Raw genomic sequence first — 25,748 nt, 5'->3', positions numbered from 1 at the left:
TTCTTGACAGATGTTCAACATTTTGAGTAAATTGTCACATGAAATGATATTTATAAATATGAAAAGCCAGGTTTTAAAAAGTTGCATCTTTGTCACATTAATTTCTCTTAAAAATCATGCAGCTACTATTTGTACTGAACAAACCTGATATGCTAATTGTTGTGTTTGCTGCAACCAACCCTTCAACCTTTCACTGTCATGGTTTGGTACACCCCTGTTGCTGTTGATACCTGGGCCACTATACTTGGAAAATGGTGGTGGTAGGGTACAACTTTGTAATTTCTGTTTTTTATCACCCCTTTTGTAATTAAATAAACTCACACCACTTAATTGGAGCATGTTAGTGAAAGGTTGAAAGATAGAAATAGTTTATGAATATCATCATTTTGAAAATTTAAAAATACTCTGTAACATACCACTATACATTGTGTCCACTTTTGTTCATATTATATTTTTCGTAAGATACAAATTGTTTATGACAAACACCTTGACAAGATGCTAATTTTACGAGTTTCTAAATAACAAGCCTCAATGTCTAACCTAAAAATTCTGTGATATTATAAAATAGTTGTTTGTTCACTGAATGTTCCTAAAAAGTGCATCTTGTCATACAGGGGTTGATGTTTTAAGGATATTTAACAGTGTTATCAAAATTCACCATTAATTCATCTTGGGGAGAGATAATAAAGAAGAGTGTGGACAATGAAATTACATCTGTTTAACCTCATTTTGCTTCCTACGACCTTTGACCCTGCAGCCATAGATGTGTTGTACAGAGCCATTACTTCTTCATCATCCCCCTGAAAAAATGAGTGACAAATTTAAATAATTACACCTTGCATTCTTAATCATGTGACCAATTAAGTGACACCACTGCAATAGCAAACTTGAATTCATGCGGCAAGAAAGAGAGAGAGAGCGGAAAATACTGCAATTATACAGTGTCGCTCAAATTGATTAGAATTGGTACATACCAAGATCAACAATAAGTGTTATTTCTATCTGTTCAGTGCAGGAAAATTATGCATTGATTTTATGACAATTTCTGCACAGTACAACCAGAAAAAACAAGAAATACAACCAGAAAAACAACAAGAAATATTTAAACCAGAAAATTAAGAATGACAAAAGTAAATAAGGTCTGAAACTTAGGTACTGAAGGTCAACTTTAGCAACATGCATAGCAGAGAATCTTTCTACCATGGATGTACAAAAAAAGACATCCATATGGTTTCAGCAGATCTGTTAATATGTCACAGTTCATAACAATGACAGGAAATGACAAATTAGCTGTTTCAGTTACTGCTATCACTCCCAAACATAATAGGTACCCTGCATACAAATACGTTAAAGGTCAAAATCCTCTTATTCAGATGTGTGGGCTGATTCAGTTCACTGCCACCACTCCTGCACACTTGCAGTATTTCCTTTTTCTTACCTCATTGCACATTTTTCACACTGTGTTAATTTGAACAAATTCACATCTCAACCCCTACATCTACCTGTACACCAAATACTGAGATGGTAGCTTTGGCGGTATGGGAGCCTTTGTGTGTGACGGACATACATCCGCACATACCCACAAATATACAGACACAGACGCCACTCAGACTCATCATATAAGCTCTTTTGGTATTTATATGTAAAAACAAATATGAGCTCAAAAGAGAGAGATCACTTACTGCAAGAGTTCAATGGGCAATGGGAATATAATGGTGGAGTTCTTCTCAGCAGAGATTGCGTTCAGGGTTTGCAAATAACGCAATTGTAACGCAGATGGCGATTCGTTGATCACATCAGCAGCCTCCTTCAATGCACGTGATGCATTCTGTTCTCCTTCAGCCGCAATAACCTAGAATGAAATTGATTGGATGATTGTAGAGTTGTAAGCCAAATCAAATATGGTTTTTGATGTTGTAAGCCTAACAAATATGGTGTTAGACATAATCATAAATTAAATGCAGAGACACTGCATTGCATAAGACCTACACAGGCCAGATTGATGCAAATGAACATTTTGATGGAAATTGTAGCTATACTTGGTAAAACAATAATGTTAGTCTACAGGGAAATCATTTGATCTTATATTTTTGTCATTTTTGTTGTATGGAACTACAAAATTTCATAGAAATTCACTGAGATATGTTTGAGATATGACTGGTTTTAATGCGGAAATGACACTTACATGTCTCATGATTTGCAATTAATGCAACTATTTACATCATGGCTTTTAAAGAGACAGATTCAGTACTAATTGCCACACTACAAAATGTACAAACTAAATAATATTGCTTGCTGTCCTTTGCTAAACGTGAGAGTAATCACTCAAAGACCTAAGAATAGATGAAAACCAGATAGACAGCTTCCTATGCCAGACTTTATGCTGCAAGAACTGAAAAATCCTGTGTATGTTACAAACTTTTCAGCATTTGTATAACACCCTTCTGCCATCAACCCCTTCTCGTCAATACTGTGTATATGTTTTCTGATATAACCAGACAGGCTTACCTTAGCTCTGGCTTCTCTTGAAGCTTCAGCCTCAGCTGCCATGGCACGTTGCAATTGAACTGGCAGACGTACATCCTTACTGCAAAGTTTAAACAGACACAAAAAGACATGACTTTTCTCTTCATTTAACAGAGTAAGGAAACATTCCCTTCAACGAGTTTTCATCTTGCTAAACCACTTTGATGCCACATTTTGTATTTTCCAATTAAATGGCTAGGGAATGGATTATTCAAATCTGGGAATGGCTAGGGAAGCATAGAAACTTATATACATGAACTACTTTCAGTGGTACATTTATACATATAACTCAAAGTATTTAATAGAATGTGTTTACATTTTGCTCCTCATTGATCATCTTTGATTGCAAGTAAAATTTGTTTTCATTCAACTATTATAAGGAAACTGCTTTGCAATTCCAAACTTTGTTAATATCCTTGTTCAGTTTTCTCACACTGCCTGCTTACTTACTCTTTTGAAGATAACAAGATTGAACCAGAGTCTAACTGTGAAAAGGTTAGCTTTCTCTATTTGTGAACATTATCTGAAAACACACTGTCCAGTAAATGATTAATGTATTGGCTGACAGCAAATAAGAACTGTTTGTGACAATGAAATGTAACACGAGGTATTTATGAAGAGTATAGGATTGGTGTATATTTTACATATAATTTGTAATATTTGAATCAAAAGTAAAATAAATTATCACACCAGACAATGTCTGTCTGATGACTAAATAATATCACTAGGTTTGTTTTAACCCAAGTGGAATCTTTGGCAACGAGATTTTTTTTATCAAATTTGAATTCTTTCAACCATGATTGTGTCCTTTGTCTTTGTATTATTTTGTACTATGAAAACATAGTCTTTAAATATACATGAATAAATTATGGAAACTACCCAGTTCATAAACCTTACAGTAAAATTTTACCATACTATCTTGAACTGTTATACTGTTAATACTTAATTACATTACCATGCCCTGCCTGTTGCATTTTGATTGGTCGAGCTGAACCACATGACTGACCACAAATACACAGTAATGGTCTGTTTACATGCCCGTGAATGTGAATAACAAGATTAACAACTCAAAGTATCATAACTTTACAGCTGAAACGTAAATCATAATCAATCACAAAATAAAATGGAGCACTTGTGGGCCAAGGTGAAATACTTTTTTCTGAAAATATCTCCCGATTTGCCGATTTTGTACGGTGCGCATGACAGTGTGTCGCGTATTGCTCAGTTGTAGGTCCCAGTTGTCGTTCGCTCCAGAAATTCTTTGCAAATTTTGGTTTTCTTTGGTTCGTTGATAATATAATGGAAATAACAGACCTCGCTCTGACCATTAACTATTTATGGGCGCTGCTCGAGGAAAGCCAAATTAACGGGCTCAGCAAGCCTTGCCCATTAATATTTGGCTTCCCTCTCGCCCTTGCTCATAAATAACATTAATCTCTGTATTTCAAGATTATTCAAATCATAAATGTAACTATACTATCTTGCTAATAATTTATTGCAAAAAAGACATAAAGCTACATATTATATATAAAAGAGCTATCATGTAACAAGAACAAAATCATTGAAACCACAGTATTTATACATAAGGGTATGACAACAAGACCCATGAAAATGTTCTTTGATTACAAAATTATTTCGCAAAAAGAAGATCAGAGTATTTTAATTGATTTTCAACATCAGGTCAAAGGTGAACAATACTGCTTACAGCTGCATCATTGGGTTTCCTGTCTTGATTAACTCGATTATATCATATGGTAGAAAGTGCATAGATTACTTGAAGAAACTGTACATTAATTAATACCTAAATCAAAGTCATATTACGTAAACAATTTTACTTTCATGTGGATTTAACCTCATATTTCTCCATACTTGCACATTTCTCTGACAGCGCAACTTACTCAAAAAATGATTATTTGGAAAAGAAAAGTTTAAAAGAGATAAGAAAGAAAAGACAGTGAGTAACAATAAACAGAGATGATAGAGAACTGTGAGATCCTGTCTTGATGCGCCTGTAGGATTACTCACATTTCAACACGTTCCACATAGATACCCCAAGGATCTGTCGCTTCATCAAGACCATGCTAGAATGTCAAGACGGTTGGCAAATTAGACATGATAAGGAATGGTTAGCTTTGTGATAATGTCGTGTTTACATTTTTTACTCACATTTCAACACGTTCAACAAGGATGCCCCATGGATCGGTGGCCTCATCCAAGATGCTCTAAATGAAAATGAAAATAACATAGGACAAAGCACTGTGATTGACTTTGTCTAACAATCAGACGTAAACATGGAAAGTAAGCTAAATAGAAGACAACATCTGACAATCACGAGCCATGCCACTAGTAGAAAAAGTAATTTTTTTCTCGCAATCCAGAAAACAGGTGCAAAAACAAAAGAAACTATTTGTGAGCTACAACAGAAACACTGACACTGGGTGATCAACTCCACAACACAACCTACAACAAACATTTGTATTGTCTACAACATATTGACCGACCATTCATGGATTCTGCTTTGAACAATATAGAATAATGCTAATATCCTGTTCCTATGACAACATCAATTCCACAAAACATTCACCACATAAAAAGTGTTTGTCATGCAGGATATGATATAGTATTTTCATCTACATTGCCTCACAAATAATTCTCTATGAGAATCTCAATGGAAATCTCAATGGCCCAGTGCAAGAAGGGCATATCTTATATGCTTTAACACAGATGTTACACCCCTCTTACACTGGCCATCAATTTTTTCTAGTTTTTGTTTGCACAGAAAATCACTGACAGACTGCAAACCTAAGCGTTTTCCAAAGTGCATTACAACAAACTACTAAACTGACAAGTCCAATCCAAAAGCAGCAATTTAAATGCCCACAAAGTTTGAATTTTGCTGCATATAATCCTTTAACATTGTCTGGACAAAAGTCAACAAACTAAACCGTGTTCATCATTATGGTAGACAATTAATGTTGCTCCTGAAGGATTTCAAAACAACATCTACTCCATCAAATGACCTCCAAAATGTCTTGAACATCAATAAAATTACAACCACTGGAATATCATACAGCAGAGTGGCATCTAGAGACATTTGCCAGGTTTCAAAATGAATTCAATACAGTCACTGCTTCCTTGATGTGACTCTACTCACATCTCAATCATTTTCATGCATTTGTCAATTTTCAGAATAATTCTCTTCAAAAGTACAAGTACTTTCCAAATTGCTCCCAAAAGAAGCTGCAATCACACAATCCAATGACAACACTGAAATAGATAAAGACGCTGCATGCATGTCCTGATGTGACATCCGTTGGCATTTTGAAAATCTTTCATTAAGTTGAAGTATATTCAATACACTGTGATACAAGTGAATTCTCTAAGACGTCTGATGAAGTAATGAAATCGTCTTTCAATTGGACAAAAACAGCAATTTCAAATTCTGACATTCAATTGGACAAAAATAGCAGTTTCAAATTCTGACATTTAATTTGACAAAAACAGAAATTTCAAATTCTGACCTTCAATTGGACAAAAATAGCAGTTTCAAATCCTGACATTCAATTGGACAAAATTAGCAATTTCAAATTCTGACATTCAATTGGACAAAAATAGCAGTTTCAAATTCTGACATTCAATTGGACAAAAACAGAAATTTCAAATTCTGACCTTCAATTGGACAAAAATAGCTGTTTCAAATTCTGACATTCAATTGGACAAAACTAGCAGTTTCAAATTCTGACATTCAATTGGACAAAAATAGCAATTTCAAATTCTGACATTCAATTGGACAAAAATAGCAGTTTCAAATTCTGACATTCAATTGGACAAAAACAGAAATTTCAAATTCAAATCTTCAATTGGACAAAAATAGCAATTTCCAATGCTGACATTCAATTGGACAAAGCTAGCAATTTCAAATTCTGACATTCAATTGGACAAAAATAGCAGTTTCAAATTCTGACATTCAATTGGACAAAAAACAGAAATTTCAAATTCTGACATTCAATTGGACAAAACTAGCAATTTCAAATTCTGATATTCAATTGGACAAATTAGCAGTGTCCAATTCTGACATTCAATTGGACAAAAATAGCAATTTCCAATTCTGACATTCAATTGGACAAAAATAGCAATTTCCAATTCTGACATTCAATTAGACAAAAATAGAAATTTCAAATGCAGGCTAATCACCCAAACAATGTTCATTCCATCAAAAACCTGCCTATTTTAAAAGTCGAACGTTCTGGTAAAGCTTCATATCGTACAGACTGCTCAACAAACTCTCAGAATTTTTTCACACAAGAAAGTTGTTTACTTGGTTTCTGCAAAGTATGTGAGTGTCTGTGAGACCAAAGACCACTGAACAAAGAAGAGAAAATCTGCCATTTCCCTGGTTTCACTGATAGACATGTACGACATGATATACCGGTACCAGTCTGGTAGACATATATGATGAACAATGTAGTGCCTGTAACTAAGTAGTTGACTACACTGAAATAAATATGTATGTTTAATAACTCTTTAACAATTTCAATGCTCGGTGGCTGATACTATGGTTACAATTTTGTCTCCAATAAAAGAACAAACACCAACAAGAAAACTACTGTCTGTGAGCATCATTTCTGACAGAAAATGCAACATGATGCTGATATCAAATACACCAACAAACCTGCATTTGGTGGCTGATGTTCTCTCTATCAGCGAGGATCTCAGCTAGGTTTTTGGTTCCCAGCACATTTCTCAAAGTTGTCTGCGCCAAGAGACGAGTGGAGTGATTTGCATTCTCCACATTGGCAACTGAGATGGTGGCATTGTTGACACGGTAGTAGACAACAGCATCCACAGATACAGTCACACTGTCTTGGTGAGAATCTGAAAAAACAATCCCCACACTTGTGATACTAAAGATCTCTTCTTACCATGGTGAAAGAAAAATATTTACGTACATTATAAGGCAGGGGTTAAGCACACTATTGGTAATATCTTAAACTTTTCACAGTTGCGATGCTTTCTTGCTATATTTTTCAAGGTCACAGCAATTGAACAGTATTGTGATTTCATGACAGTTCATGTTACATTGTGTCAAATGAAAGCCACGGCATGTCATTGTCTGTACAGTCTCCGTGACATTAATACTAATGACTAGGGTGTACGACCGATGGCTGGTCTAATCAGGCAACAATTTTGGAAACGACACCATGTGTTTTTGCTTCATTTTGATGATTTCCATGAGCCCGTACTGAACATTGAACATTCATAACTGTAAAATGCACTTAGGGAACAGTTGGACTCTCAAACCTTTAAAATATTCATTTAGTCCACCACTTGTGGGGGCTCCTTTTGAACCTCACAGAGTATATAAAGTTTTCATCAGTTTAGTTTTGTGAAAATCAGAAATCTTGTTTCCACCAATAGAGATAACACAGGAATGGCGGCCATTTTGAATTTTAGATAACAGTAAATATTGGATAATGGTTTTCACTAACAGCAAAATTTGCATGGTAATATCAATGTAAGTGTTTTTTGCTACGGTTTTGGAACATTGGTAATGATTTAGAAAACCCCTGAATTGTTTGTTATAGATTTTAAAAGATAATTTTTGAAAGTTTGTTTGTGGCAAAGTCTGTCTTTCTGAGGCACAAGGTAAAACTGATTAAGAGTACAGCCTAAGAACACCAGATTATTCTCATCCAAAGATTGGGCAAAGAATTTTGCAAGGTGGCATTTCTACTTGCCCACAAAGTGATCTCCTTTCCACAAAGCAATGGATTGTAAAAGAACTGATGAAAGACTGAGATGTAACTATACCTCCTGTGGTGGTACATCAAATGAGACAGTTCTCAAATCAACCTTGGTGTAACTGTCAGTGCAGGGCAACACAAAGAAGATACCTGAAAAATTGAAAGATGTAAAAATTATAAGGCTGTTTTCTTTATTGATAAATTTTCCATGTCAGATAAGAAATGATGCATTTTTGAGAGAAAAGACAACCAGTTGGAACAAAAATCCATCCTGAACATGTATTCTACTAACCCTGAAGAAAACTACTTTATCACCTTTTCTTTGGTTCTCAGTGTGTCAAAATTAATATCACATTGAAAGTCCTGTTTCCAATTCACTAAATGTTTCATTCCATCTAAACACACTTGCCTCTGAGCAAAATGTATATTTCAGAATAAGCTTCTGTATCTGACACAGTAGTGTACAAAGAAACTTGCAGTGCGCCCTCACAGTCGATATGACACATCCTCCTCTTTAACCCTTTCACCCCCAGTTCCCTGTATACAGGTCCAAGATCACCATTGATAACAATGGGTTGGGTGGAACCATGGTGGTGAAAGGGTTAAAACCATACTGCATTGGATTTTCTAAAAGATAGTCCTAGAGGGCGCTCTTCAAATTCGCTTACTGAAGCTTGCTTGAACTAAAATTATTCGTCTTTATGACACAGTATTTCAATTCATATAAGTGACTTTATTTACTAAGACATGTTCATCTCTGGGTGCATACTATTTAAGCAGGCACACTGTGGTTTAGGAGAGTTACTGTATTGCAGGGGCATGCTATATTTTACAGGCACACACACTGTGTTTTAGGGAGATTCTCTACGGTACCGGTATGTTTACAAATCATTTACTAGGCCATATAATCCATGACAATTACTTACCAGGTCCCTTAGCACCACCTGGTAACAAACGACCAAGTCTGAAGATAACTGCACGTTCATACTCTTGCACCACCTGTAACATTTCATACAAATATCATTGAAATAACATTTCATTGCATAATGAAATTATAAATTTTATTCCACCTTTTACAGAACAAATTTTGATGGAATATCAAATGAATTTAAAACAATGATTCTGTGATACTCGGGTGGGCCCCATTACCTAATAGGACAATCCCGTTATGACCTCTGACACCAGCCATTATTCATTTCTATTGACATCCCTGATGTTGGTTTTTTGCTGATAACATGCAATCTTATTTGCTTGAAGCAATCATCTTTTCATGAATTTTATACCACTGACAAATTTCACTGCTATGTTGTTGTTATTTTCTAATCGGTTGATATTGGAAAGTTGAGTTAGTTGCTTTTAAAAGCAGATGATGCATGCTTATTGACAGAAAATACTGTGCTGTTGATTGGCAGTGTATAGTTCATGATGTATTTCACCAAATTGTCACTTACCTTAATACAGATACACAGGGAGAATGGTATGGTAATCAGGACAAAGAACCATGATATTATCGTAAGTATCCATCCACAACAACCCAGTGAATAGTCCACAGTATCGTCCGCTGTAAGTGAAAAAACAAACAAACAGGGAAACACTGATATAAATACTTATTCATCTAGGTAAGAATGCAGGGCGTACCGGTATATTCATCTAGTCAAGAATGCAGGGCCAATATTCATCTAGTCAAGAATGCAGGGCCAATATTCCTCTAGGTAAGAATGCAGGGCCAATATTCATCTAGTCAAGAATGCAGGGCCAATATTCATCTAGTCAAGAATGCAGGACCAATATTCATTTAGACAAGAATGCAGGACCAATATTCATCTAGTCAACAATGCAGGGCCAATATTCAACAATGTTACAAATCTTCACAATCTTAGGGGGTTTGAACTTATTGACATGGTTATGGGGCGGGCTCTCGAAGAACTTCTGAATATATTTAAAAGGATGACAAGAAATAATTGACAATAGATGTTACTAAGTTCATTATTTATTTGAGATGGAGAGTGTAACAATACTGCAGTCAGACTTGAACTCATCTACACATGCACGTCTACAAGGTCCAATCTCATCAACTGCAAATGATAAACTTGAGCTACAGTACCGTACAATGCCATGTCATCCAACACTGGTAACCTTACAATATTACTGGTAGTTTGTGCATGTCATTTCACAGTCTACTCACACACTGCACTCAATGCAATGTTAGCCCATCCATGCAATGAACCGGCACATGTGTGTGTGTGTAATATTTACAATTTCAAACCAACAGCTTTCTGAATTCGGAGTCCAATAATTCCTAACTGACATTTCATCCATTTATTTTACTACACTGGATTTTGCTGTCACTCTTCAACTCATAAATCTCCAAACAATTTTGATATATCAACTCCCTATATTAATTTTATTACTTCAACATTATTTAAATATAAAAAATTCAAAATTGATTTGAATTATTAAATATCACTTTCACTGTTCTGGTTGGACAGATCTTGCCAATCTGATCTGCAAACTAACATTAGAAATTAACTCTACAATTTAGGTTAATGAAATTCAGAATGGCCATCACAAAAAGTACAACTGTCAACATGCCACACTGACTATGAGAATTTTAGCTCAGTCACTGAATTATTGAAAGTTGCAGAAATAATAAAGAAAAATGCACTGTACACAATAAATCATACATGTAATGACACGACTACCACATCCCCTGGGGCATAATGACCTGATTATTGATAAACCAAATAGCCTAGTTTAATGCGGAATTACAGTCTACTAACATGTTACTGCACAGAAATGGAGACAGCTATCTCATTTCTGTTTCAAATAATGAGAAAATATGGAAGTTATGTAAAATGTACAGTACACACTGCCACAGGGAGAATTCCACTGACTATTGCATTTGTCTTTGCCTGAAGGTACTTGTAAATTAACATTAATATTTCCTGCAACTCACAGGTACAGTAGAATATTTTGACTGAATCACTCAGCCTTCATCAGCTTTTGTGTCATTGTGAAATATTCTACCATCATTATTTCACTCTGACTTACAGGAATTTACGCAGAAAGACTAGGAGTCCAGTGCAAGGTAACAATATTTTTAGTTGTATTGACGTAATATTTATCATACAGAATTTTAAACTGAAAAACCACTTACTTTATTCAGAAAATTTATACATGTGTTACTTTATCAGCTGTAGTTTTCCAATGAGTAACAACTTCACTGCTTTAGACTGTTACACACTGGTTTAGACTGTTACACAGAAGTGCAGGGATGTTGCCGATTACATGTATGTACAATGTATGACATGGGATGTGAGCTGTTGATATAGCAGCTGTACAGTCACGAAGTAACATGTACACTCAGTGTGACAGTTTTCGGACAGGGTAGTGAATTTCGCCCAAAGTCGTTTCGTAAATGACTAGTAATACGAAATCTTATTACCATACCTTTCGAAACTTTATTGTGGTTATCCTCAAACTCAGTTGACACGACGGGAGTGGTATTTCAGGGTCAAAGTTGTCAAGGTTTTGACCCCATGTTGAGGGCATAGTAATCGGACTGCAATCCCAGAAATAGGACGTCGTGTTTGGAATGTGATTAGGAGCTAAGTATTGATAATTTGAAACTTCAAACCACCAATTTTTAATTTCGATGTGTTTAGAAAGCTGTATATAAGAATGATGATAATTAGTTATGTTTAATCCATGGACGACTCAACTATATTTCAACGTGTATAGCGCTTAGATATCAGACATGGGCTGTCTCTGTGTGTTGCTTTTGGCACCTTATAAGTTTGTTCAGTGAGTATTACTTATAATTGTTTCCATTGCATATTTTGTTTGTATTAGAATCGCACAGGCATTATTTAATAAAAATAGCGAGCATATTTCATTGTATGGAATTATTTACCTGTCAAGTTTTTACGCGGTACATGTAAGTCACTTACTACTTTTACACAATTATGCTAAATGTTGTCTGTCCGAAAACTTGTACACTTCTTACGTTCATTAAATGTACTTTTTTTCTCGAAACAACTGCACAGTTTTCATTACAACTTCATGGAATCGTAGCGAACAATGGAAAGAATATTTTCAAAATCATTATTCTCCCCCACATTCAAAATTCAATACTAAATAAGGACTTTAGTCAAAATTTCAGTTACTTTGACCTAACGGCAGTATGTTGACAGTATCACTGACACGGTGTCAGACGACAATTTGTGACCGCCGCTCGTAGCAAACTCAATAGCTTCTACCAAAAAACTATTGAAAACGGGACAACAGTGTCACCTGACTTAATACGAGGTCCCATGACTTGTAAAACGCTATCGATACAGAGCGAAGTGGGTGTAACTAACAGTATGTCACTAAATGTCCGAAAACTGAGGTCTTCCGAAAACTGTCACACTGAGTATACCATACATGTAATTCAATGCAACAGCAACAAAGCAACACTCCCTTTTGCAAATTAGTGTTAGATGAGCCAACAAAATTAAACTTCAGTTTTTCAAACACAATTAAACAACATTGATCCCTACAAATTTTAATAATTTCACAGACATGTACTGTATCCAGCAATTAGCAAGACATTCTGCTGCATACTGTACTAGTGTACCCGACGTGCTAACATAATTTTTGAAGAAATGGGTTTGACTGGATAAAACCCCACAAAATCCATTGATACAATCTAATACACAAATATAGACACACACCAAACTAACATGGCACATGGGAATATCACATTTATCAAATTACAAAAGCAACAACTCTATAAATTAATCAGAGATGTATTGCTGTATATATCCTTGGACACTTCTATGGCAAAATGAGTGACACTATTAATTAACAGAAGCAATCATATACATGTGTATCTATGTGAATATCCTAGCTGGGCTCTTGTGTATCAATGGCTACAGAACCGTTACGAGCCAGCCATTATGCAGGGATCAGGGTCGCTGATTTAGTCGCATAATTTTAAAATATATCAGTCTTTGAATAAATCAACTTGAACCTGCTTTACAACTGACTATCTGTGACTCTTTCTCTACTACTGCTAGCTTCCTCCACAATAAGAACATGTATTTTTAACCATTTTTGCCATCAGCAGTCTACAGTTTCACTAATCTATTCATAGCTTTGAACACAATTACTTAATTAACCATTTGATCGATATGCAATGATGGCAAGCTAATAGAATGAAGTGTGTGATGACATTTGAAATGTCATTTCAATAGATGTCCAAATTATTCATATGCAGGTCTATTTATAGAACAGTGAATACATGGTTACAGAAGTCTGTTGACATATCAATGTAGCAGCTATCAATGATAATGGAGCACCTTTCTGCCAGACTGGCACTGGTCACTTGGCCTAAATTACTCTGACATATCCAGCAGTTTCAGGCATAATATGTTCAACCGACAATCTGCCGACCACCGTGTGCCAGGGTACATGTATATTGCTGTAATTTATAATTTTGATACTTGCCCAGAGGCTAGCAGTCTACTTTCAGGTTTCTTCAAGGAGATAAATATGCAAAGTCATGGTTGTTGCCAGGCAATAAGATACAGCCCCATAGACTGGCCCCCAGTGTGATAGAAGATATCCACTGTACCAGCGCATACAAACACCATACTAGGCCCCCATTCAAGATGTTGTCAACACACGTCAAAGGTCTCTGGTCTTTCAATACCAAACTCTGCTTGAAGGTCACTCAGGATTTTTGAATGCATGAATGCAACTCAAAGAGTGCACCAATTCGATTCACAGCACACTGACCTCTAAGTCACAATTTGGAGAGTTTCTAGGATGAAGAAAAAAATTAATTCTCTGAGAAAAGCATTCAATATCCATTAGCTTCACTTCACTATCACCAAAATTTCTTTGGAATTTAAACATTGTTTCCTCAAGGCATGCCATATGTCATCACTTGAATAAAGCCTATGTTACATGTATAATTATGAAATACTGACAGGCCGTCATCAACCATGCACCATAAGGATCAGCATCTGATTCCCGTACAGTAAATTTTTTTCAAAATAGTTTCAAGTTTATTATATGTTCACATGATTGTAACTTGAGTAGTGCTGGACACAAATTTAAAATCTCATTGCAGTGTATCACGGGTTGGCATTTCTAAGGAACTGCGTCACAAACCAAGGAGAATGGACAATAGGACTTCACTCCAGTTATATTTACATTACAAACAATACTTGTCAAAAACAAGTCACAAAAATACCTGGTAACTTATCTATGTACAAACATTGATATCTCCACTGTGGACTCTTTGAATTTAGGAAGGGGTGTCATATTATGAAAACTACCGAAAATGTGAACTTATTTTTGCTTTTTTAATAAAATTATTGAAAAGTGATCAAAGAAAGCAAACTGAAAACAAAGCAAATTTCAAACAAGTTGAAGAACTGGCGTAGATATCTACATGTAGTTGACTGGTTATGATGAAGCACTGCCCTAAACAAAGTTGACATCCATACTACTAAATGGTACAGCCTTCTGGGTTTGATGAAGTATTTGCCAGTCTTAGTAATAAATCAGTCAGGCTTTGACAGACTTGATGTTATATCTGTGAATTTATCAATATCAACATTGCTCATTGTACAGAGGACAAAACGGATGATAAATTGGTATGTACAGGCAATCTAACACACTGCAGGCAGAGTGAAGCACTAATAATGATAGATATCTCCACTGTGACACTTTGCACACAGTTTCTCTGGTGAAAAGTTTGAGAACAGGACCAACCAAAGACCTCAAATGTTCAGTTTTGGAAAGTCAGCCATGTCCTGACATACTGTCACTATACGGTACCATACAGGGACACAGATTTGTTGTATTATATACTTTGATTTATTACTTAGTCTGTTTTTCTTAAAAATTCATCTTTTGCCATTACATGTAACTTATTACATCAGTCACTCAGCTCAGTAATAGCCTTGACCTAGTTAACTGAACACAATGATTAATTTTCACTGACTTGAACTGGCCAACCATGATGATAATGACCTTGACCTTATGACAGTAGCAGCTTTGACAGACTGATCTGACCTCCATTTAAATTTTGACAAACTGATCTGGGCTCCATATACTGGCATACAATCTACACCAATGTACAACCCATGATATTGGACTGATGATAACTGTGTATAACCCAAGATGTGCTGGACTGTTGATCAACATCCACAATGTAAGACACAAGCATGTCTTGTTAGTGTCGCTCTTATATTGCCTTCACAATTGTCATTGATGGTTCACAAATTTGCATCACAATCTACACCCCCTATATGTCATTGTACACAGTACACACAGTATTGCTTGGCTAGCTGCTTTCACATCTACTGAATTTAAATCACTACTGATTCAAGTGCCTTTACTCTTTAACTCAAATCACTGTATTACATTCACCATTGTACTCATCTACATTACCTTGGCAGCTCATTCAAGGACATCTGCAGCAATTTGAATTTGATTCAAACAGTTCACAAATCTTATCTTTATCACACCGCCATGACAAGATATACCACACAATGATTTCAAGTAAGTAGGTAGCCTTGGTAGGTAGCGTTACCATGCAGCACACACCCATATACAACTGAGATACATAAACACACACACACACACTCATGCACACCCAGACTCATGCAAGTACAGAACACATATAGTGATTTCCCTACAGGTACGTATAAGGTCATGTATTGTACATAATCTACCTGGTACACAGAGAATGCAGGGACATTGACATTTCATCACAAAGACACTTTCTGACTGGGTTATGAACAGTCCATGTATCACAGATTGATTGAATTGAAAAGATCAATACATTATTCCCACACTAAATGGATTGGCATTATTAGAGTTGAAATGACTTCATCAATAAAATGTGACATCCATGACACTCAGCTTCCTTGATGGGTTCAACCCATACACTTCACTGGTTGATGTCATAAATGTGATGCATTTAATTGTTATAAATGCTATTAATACACACAGGTAACCAAGTGACCAGGTATAATGTTGTTGACATAATAATATGACAATTAAAAATGGTTGAGAAAACATTTGTTCAATTGCTTCACTTTTACCTTACTTGGACGAGATATTCCAACATTGTGATAACTTGCTTAATCTGTAAATGTGTAAAATTATAAACTTTACACAAGTAATCAACACAAGGGAGTAACCATGGTAACTATCTGAATGTGAACTTGGCAACTATTTGTTGATGACCTTGACATTAGTGTTACCTCTGCTCTAGTTGACATAAATACTGCAAGGACAGTCCATGGCTTCCAATGATTAATGTGAAATGCAAGCCTCAGAAATCAGATTGTCAGGTCAAATTTATGAGAAAATTAGATATTATAGGTCAATATTTGACATTTTGATGACTACATAATACAAAATGACAACATTTTGGGAAATAAATCTCTCTTTTAATGATCACAAACAAATCAAGAGACCACATGAGTAAGATTAAGATGCACATTATTAATCATTACAGAAAGGTTTGAATGCTGGTATTTCAGTTTATCCACAAAGTATCTCCAACTTATTGATGACATCACAGCCCTACATGTACATGTACCATGTACTAGGATACTATTTAATACATTTTATAGGAATGTAACAGCAGAGAGTGACTTTTCTTATGAAAATGGCAGGAAGAATTAGTTATTGGACAACACTGTGTATTAGAAATTAGAAATTTCATGAATAATAAAAACCATACCATGAATGAATGCAGTAAATGTATGTGTCAGAAAATCTGAATCAAAATTGTGCAACCAAGATTCAATTCTCTGAAACTGTTCACAGCAGGAACCATAAATTTATCAAACTCATCATCTCTGACATGTCACATGATTCTTTACCATCAATTTGACAGATAACGTTGGTGTTTTGCATCAGGGCCTACATGTACATTTACATGTACGTCCTGACACCCCCCCCCCTCCCCAAGCTATTTCCCACTGCTCCCTAATTATTGTGCAGTAGCCTGAATCTATGCTATACCGTAGTCAATAAAATGTATTTAATGAGGGATATTGGACTAGCACTGCAGGCAAATATAAGTCAGTATTATTCAGAAATATTTTATGGTCATATTATGTACTGTGCGCACAATGTTTACAATGTGACACAGGTGGTGGGACCTGTATTGATAAGACAGGAAATTGTTGAAATCACTCTAATTACAAACGACAAAATCGAAAAGTGTAACAAAGGCTAATCAAAGTGGATAGGCTTTGACAATTCATGGTTGAAGGAATAAAGACAAGTACAATTTCTGATCAACACTACTTGTTTCAAACTACGGTTACTTATCAAACCTGCCGTGTCGAACTACATCATGCAGATGTATAAACTTACACAAGATATTTCCTGTTTTTCCACTTTTTTAATTTTCATTTTGTCCAAAATGCCTGAAATCTTTACGAAAATAAATTCAACTTCATAAATATAATTGTATACATAAAATTGAAATTTGACATTTCAAAAATAGAATATGGTTCTGAATAGGTAACTATCAAATCAAATCTTTTATTATTGTACTTCACATTGAGGAACATTTCTTTTATGTCTTAACGTTGCCAATTTTTGATGTCCCAGATCGCTATTACTTTCTTTCATCTATTTAAATATATCAACAAAACACATTTTCAGTGTGCCTCTCCCCTTTACAAAGATAATGGAAAGTTTCAATCTGACTTCACAGAGGTTCAAGACCTAAAATTTGTAAATTGTAGAAATTCTGAGAGCACAAACCACAGTTATTTGACTTGTGGCTTTGAGAACACCATCAGTGTGAGGCACATATCCCTGGCAATCACATACATTCAACCCTGCCACAATTGCAATCCTATTATATAATCAAAAGATTGCATTGTTTTTTTAAAATGCACTTCTTTTAGTTCCTATCTTCAGTTTTGGACACAAAATTCCACAGGTGTATACAGCAAGAATACATCTGATATGCATGGATTGAAAGACCAGTCTACAGTTTCCAAAGTAATGATTTGAAAAAACTGTTGTCTTTTGAGCGCTGTAATTTTTTCCACCAAAATTTTAGTGCAACATTTTACCATTTTTATGAATTTTTTTGTAATTTATTGATAATTTTGGATCAAAAGGATATCACATTTCATTGGCTAAAGTTTTTTAACAAAATTACAGCAGAAATCTGAAAAAAGCTGACTGGGGTATATTTTATAAAGGCATCAGATATTGACTTTGGTGCTCAAAGGGTTAAAATTAGGTCAAAACATGACTTCTTAAATACAGTAAAGGCCAAAAAACACAAGACAATACTTTGATTATCATTTTGGCAGCCATTGGTCTGAACAAGACATATCATCCACATATCACAAATGTTATATCACAACTATTTGTATCAATGTATCTATAAATGCAAAGTAACATCTGCCTACACAATCAACTCCTGTACAAAACACGGGTTTTGTGACACAGTTGGCAAAAATAATGCAAGTGAGAACATTTTCATAAACTGCTAGTGACAGTCACCACTAATTATTTGCTCACAAAGAATCTTTCCAAAATAAAATAATGCCTAACCGTCTGACTGTTCTGAGCAAGGTACAGTGTGTGTATACAGGTACAAAAAAACACATGAATTTTTATGCCTAGAATTAGGATAAGTGCCAAATGTACCTGTGTTATTGTAACATATGTTATAGTTTGCCATTTTTCAGAACGCAGCTGTCAACATATTTCATTATTTGCATGTCTGGTGGGAAGCACATGTCATACTGTCTTGTAACAAATTACTGTGTACAGTGTTGAAAGTTGCAGTATATTCTATCGATCTCACAACCTATATCCCACTCTCCAAAAAATCATACTTTATAGAAAACTCATATTGCAACTAACAAAACAAACATGAAATATTTAAAGCCCAAATGCATTATCTGTGTCAATTACTGTACTGGTATAATAATCTGAAGCACTTTTTTAACAGTTTCAGCAAAAGTAATTAATGCATTTGTTATACATGTACTAGGGGGTGGGGGTGGGGAGGGGGAAATTTATCCAGTTAATTTTCAACCCTGTGTATTAGGCCTGCCAATGCAATGATACTGTTGACAAATGAATTCTAGTTTGAACTGGAAGTCATTTGTCAATAGTGACATTGCATTCTGAACACACATGAACTGTTGCTAAGTGAACGCTGTCACGGAATATTGTCATGAGTGTGGGTACTAGAGGTACAGCTGTCGGCAACTGACATCAAACCTGAGGGTAACCCAGGGATGGGAAAGACAGGTCTAAATGAGGTGCAGGGTGAGCAAAAATCAGCATTTTGAAATCATTTGATGGGTCGAAAAAAGACTAAGTTAAAAATACTGACAACTTCATCAAAATTTAGCTTTAAGTAAACAGCAGATGACGCAGAATGTGAATGGGTCAGCCCTCAAGACAGCAGATCGTCCATGTAGCCGACACGAACACGAAGTGTCTGTTACCGGCTACCAAAAACTATGAAAAATAGTAAAGAATGAGCTACAAAATCACTATCAGTTTTAAGTTGCAGGTAGAATAAGTCTGTGCCTTTGTAAAAAATAATATAAAAATAGTAGAAAGTGAAGAACCAGCTGAAAGTTAGTTGAGGAGACCTTAACCGCATATCATTTGCATCTCATTGTCGGCTACATGGACTGTGTCAGCCCTCAAGACAGAAAGTACACACAAATAGGACAGGTTTTAATACTTAAATTTTGGAGAGTCAGTTTTACTCTTAACAAAAACGCAGGTGAATATTATAATATTACTCTGACAAGAATTGTGGATTGAATAAAATTAAAAAATATGAAATCGCTACCAAAATAAAACCATCCCCCCTCTACTGTCTATGATAAAACACACATTGCTGATCAAGCAAATATGTCCAAGTATTCTCTCTGACCATCAGAAATTATGGTACTGCTTGAAAATCAATTTTATTTTCTCTGCCTTTTTGTCTGTAAACAGGAGTGTCTATAGTATACAGTTCGATTAAACTTCTCTTTCAGTGTAGTTTTGACTAAAATGTAAGGATATGAAATTGTTGAAAAACTGAAATCCTAGGGAGTAAAATCTATCCCAATGATGTCATATTATGTAATCAAAGTTAAGAGAGAGTATCTGTGACTGGTACATGGCAAGTTATGTAATATCGGCCTTCTGTTATGTTTATAAAAATTATGAATCTAGGATTCTTCAACTTCAAGGGTTCAACAGTTTTGATTTTCTTGAAATCAAAATGGTCTCTTCTCACAAAACTTAAACCTTCATCAGAATACGTACAGAGCCAACTGTACTGTGTTTCTCTGCCAGCAAAACAGAACGTCCATATTTAGAGTTATGGAGCATGGCTTTTGTTATGCAAATATCAGGCATGTGACTGACTAACAGTAAATAGGGTCACCTTGCCTCTCTACATATCACTGATCAAATGTCTCTTGAGGAAATTTCCACAGAGCCTTGTCATATTGGAAGCTTTGACTTGTTTTACTTAAATAACTGTATGTTGTCAACTGTTTGTGTTCAGATGATATTTGACCAAAAATTCTGACAGCATGTCAAAAGAGAAAAATATTGTGTAAGTTTAATATGCAAGCCAGGAGACACTGTCATTATGAAGTTCACATTTTGAAAATCTGAATCTTGTTAAACATCAAACTAGAAGAGTGATTTGTGTATTAGACAATTCACAATGTTTGGAAAGTACAATATACACAACACACAAGCTTGCAATATCTAAACATTCTTCAGCAAGCATCTTTCATAATACAAATATGATATTAAAAAAATTCATTTGAAAGTGATATTTACGGAACTGGGAAATGAGATCAATTTACCAACATTTTAATGAATGTTATGTTTCTGAGAAACTACGGTCACTTAATTTCCCCTTCAATATATTCTCTGGGTGTCATCTGTCTCTATACCTCCAATGTGTGCTATTAATGCAATACTGTACCCCCTCCCAGACCATGGGTGAAAGCAAACTTTGCATAACATTGATGAGGCCAAGCCCAGCACATTATGGAGTGCAAATATTGCTTGAGTCCATTATGGGCTTGGAGGGGGAACATTATTACTGTTATTTTATAGTTTTGGCAATGCCAGTGAATTTGTAGTTGTAGAAAACATCTGGGGCCATAATACTCAATGAATGTACACATGATTAGTAACATTCTGAGAGGATGACATCAGAAAAATCCGCTGGTATTCAATAGCTATAATATAATGCAATCAGACAGAATACACTAACTTGTAGTCCAGTAGTCTCTGTACCTATTATATGTTTATCTGACTATATATTCTGCTATCAATCCTTATGCGTGTTTGTTGATGTATGTTCTCTACTGTACACACACATATATATATATATATATATATATATATATATATATTATATATATATATATATATATATATATATATATATATATATATATTTTATACTATATTCATGATATTCAATGCGGGTACTGTCCCATACATATTTGTTTTGTCGTCAAGCTTTCAAATTAATTGCCAAGGTGTTAAAATTTTCTCTTCAGTGAAGTAAGACCATGGTTCCATTTTGCGAACTCTCTCCACTAAAATGGTTGCGAATGGCGTATTTTGTTACAGTGTGGTTCTTTCATAGACCGACCTTAGACATTGTTTGCCTGAAACCAAACCCAACCCCAGGTCAGGGTGATATATATAAAGATGAAAAGGCCGTTACAAAAAGGACAATAGGTTTGCAGGGTTTGCTCTGGCTACTCAAGCTGATTAGCCTTTTTGGCTAATACAGTGTGAACACAAGTAGCCAGATTTTTCTTTTGAGAGGTGAGGTCAAGGTCACACACATTCATCTCGAAGGGTCAAAGGTGATATCATTAAATACTCAAGAGTAATGATAACCAAATATTTCAGGTCTGCCACTTTCTCATCATCATATGTATCCTCAGTGCTGCTTTAATAGTTCAATAAAAAGAATGCTTCGTATCAAAACTCATGCATGACTATTGAACACCAGTTGAACTTTCAAACGTCACCAAAGAAATTGTGAAGTACAAAAAAATACAGAAAAGAGTAACATCCTCAAGATCTTCATGAACGTGGCATGGCATGCCATGATCACACCGATATTGATACACGTCCGTGCATGGCCAAAAGACAGCAAAACTCGGTAACAATTTCCAAGCTAAGTAAACAGTGTTTTACGAAGCTGTTTTAAATTAAACTGGTTTGCACAATCCCTCGATATAGAAGTGACATTTTGGTGACATTTCAGCTTGAATCATACCTTGAGATAAAATATAAACGTGAAACAAAGACATCATGTGTGCTGCCATTCACGTTCAAGAGCATGGTGTGAACCCGTGAACTGGCATGTGCATTGGCTGCACGTAAAAGCAACTCTACTTTCCAAGATCAAACGGTCCGTGCTTGTTAAAACAACAGCATAGCAGTGAAAATTGTAATGGTCACCGGTAAAACGCTCTTCACAGATGAAAGGATGATCGCTGAAAACAACTGAAATTGCATGTTTAGACTTGGACTATGTCAACCTCCCGGGAAAACAGGACAGCGTGTACGTGAACAATGGCGGACGTAACTAGAGTGGGACTATTCTATTTAGGTAACGGGGGACATTTCGGAGGGGCACAAGTACATGTATTGGGTATACGTGCCACTTTGCTCACGATACTATCACGGGAACTTCGATGTCCCATTAGCTTCTTTTATCTGAAAAGTAATTTTACCAACTTGTACGACCCATTATACTCTGAAAACAGTGGCAGGGCTTATACTTAGATGAGTACGATAGTACTATGGCGGAAGACTTCCAAAGAAGTAAAACAAACACCGCAATGCAACAGAACATCGTAGAACAAAGTGACCGAACGTACAAATTTTGAGTCGCCAGTCTGGCGATTGTTCTGACCGTCTGAGTCGCCAATGAGTGAATCAATTCGCCATTTTGCCGTCTGGCGAGCGGTAGCGCGAACACTGGTTTGTGCACTACGCACTCAGTGCATGATTTGACCCCAAAAGGGCTTCGCGTGACACTGATCGATGTGTTGTTCAACTAGCCTCGATCAACTCACTTACTCTACGGGCTTCAAAAAAATCATATTAACTCCGTTCAATAACGCTAAAAATCATGTTCCATATTAATCAATAGTCGGGTTAACTTTACTGTTTAATTTTGGAGCATGTCGTTGTTACACGTTATCGATTGTATGTTGTGTCACTGAAACACGTTGCGTAACCTGGATCGAGTCTTGACGTCACGCGCAAACAAAACATACACTCCCATCTGGCTAGAAATTTCAGAAATTCGCAGTTTCAGCCGAATTAACTGATGGAAACTACATTAAACTTAACTATGAACGACAAAGCTCAATCTCCTTATGAGTTCATCACATTGTTTGTCGACATCGATATTTTTCCTTTCCCTGAAGGCCGCAATATCGACACACCCTGGTGAGACAGGGGAGTACCATTACTTCTTACGGGGGGCTAGAAACGACACTTTCTATCAAGAAATTTTAAAAGTCACGTCAAAACATTGTTTTTACTACCTAAAATTGCCAATAAATCTCAAAATCAAGAGGACTGACTATTTTAACATCGCCTCAAGTTACCTATTTGCAACTCATAAATACGAGAATTGAATATTGTAATACTTTCTCCTGTGTTGTTGTCGCCTTGTTCGGAGGTACGCCGTTAGCGGGTTTTTTTTCACATTTTTTAATTTTTTTTTAGAATTCCAATTGAACGTAGACATGAATGTTTTACCTGAAGAGTATTCACGTAAGTTAGACAACATCTGCATTGTAAACATTTCGAGACAGGTTCAATATTTATGATTTTAGATGTCAGTTCACTTGCTTCGCAATTAACGACTCATTAATATGCGAAAATAATATTTGTCTGTAAATTTAGACTACATATTTTGAAATACAAATACAAGAATGACGACAAATTAATTGGCTACTGTTAATTTTACAATTGACACTGAAAGATATATCACAACTTAGACTACAAGCTGAAAGACGCCATTATTATTGACTGAAATTTGTCTTGCAGTGCGTGCAGCTATTTTTATTTTCATTTTACTTGACAAACGTGTAACCCTCAACATCACAACTACGTCGCTTCGACACACACAGAGTACAAGACTTTGGAATCATACGCCATGAACACGGTCAACGCCTTGAAACTATGTTTAAATCTCTGACCCTGCAACTATGGATGTACGGTGCTAAATGTCATTTTCCCGACGAGATCTCAACCCTGACATTAGAATTTCTCACCGCTACCTTCAACAGTTTAACACACGCACGACTAATTACATATTCACCCTTCGTGCAGATCTGCATGATAAGACAAAAGGGGTGCTATCAGTTTTAATTTACTGTACCAAAGACGTCTCTCATAAATTCTAACAATTCTGACCCCAGCAGTTCATGTCCGAGGTACAAACTACGTTGCCACGGTCAAACTAGTCAAAAATTTCGTGACCTTACCTCCAATCGGAGCGTCGAAATTCATAGTTTTACTGTTTCGATCAGCCATTTCGTAGCCAGGGTCTTGACTTATTCTGTTCGTAGACATGCACGGTGGGTGTACTCCTTACGTGAGAGATTATTATCTCTGACCAATGTGGTGACAAAGTCCGATTAGAGTCTTGGAGCAAGCAGAGGCCACAACTGACGATATCTTTGTCAGTTGGCCATCATACAACACGCACTTCTATATTCGCTAAGACCCCTTAGCTTCCTCAAGATTTTCCCATGATTCACTTTGTTGTGACAGGTCATATTTGCGCATAGATTACGTTGGCAAGGCAACTGTCACAAGTAAACATGTATTTAGACTAAACTCAATATTGACCTATTGAAAGCGGTGTACATAGGGGGAATGTTTTGGGTTGGTTCCAACCTTGCAATTATCATGAAAGGTGTATAGGAAAATTTCCGTCATCGTATAAATTTGAATGTAAATACGGCTTCAACATAGGCGACAACGCAAAAATCGTAGACAAATGAAAGTGTGCGGGCCTCGGCTCGCGTGTGGCCACCACTCTGCCGCCGAACGGCCCATTGCGGGTCATGATCGATATCTTGGGATTTCAGTCTATTGTGAACTCTATAACTTGATTTTAGCGTTGTTATCAGTTTATAACTCGCGACAATGAAGAGCGTAAGACGCGGTACGGTGTAACCATAGACAGTAGAGAAGAGACTGTGTAACCAGCAACCTTTTGATTCCTAAAAATAGACACACAAAATTTGCGTGCAGGTCGTGATGTGTGGTAAATGTGGTGGCGGCCTTGCGTCAGTTCGTGTATAGCCTTTCTGCACTATCGGCTCACAGGAGTATTAAAGGGCCTCATCACGCAGCGATATCTTCCAGAAACCAGACAATTAGAAAACTAAACTACAATAGCCTAGGTCT

The 25,748-nt window shown here is 36.0% G+C and overlaps 1 pseudogene; it reads right to left on the bottom strand.

Moving 5' to 3' along the window:
• Positions 1-81: 81 nt before the first annotated feature.
• Positions 82-25,069, bottom strand: LOC139128070 (stomatin-like; annotated as a pseudogene).
• Between the last annotated feature and the right edge of the window lie 679 nt (positions 25,070-25,748).

The sequence above is a fragment of the Ptychodera flava genome, unplaced genomic scaffold (assembly GCF_041260155.1).
Source record: "Ptychodera flava strain L36383 unplaced genomic scaffold, AS_Pfla_20210202 Scaffold_42__1_contigs__length_1331906_pilon, whole genome shotgun sequence".
NCBI lineage: Eukaryota > Metazoa > Hemichordata > Enteropneusta > Ptychoderidae > Ptychodera > Ptychodera flava.
Note: the sequence above shows the minus strand (reverse complement) of the source record. Positions and strands in the feature narration are given on the sequence as shown.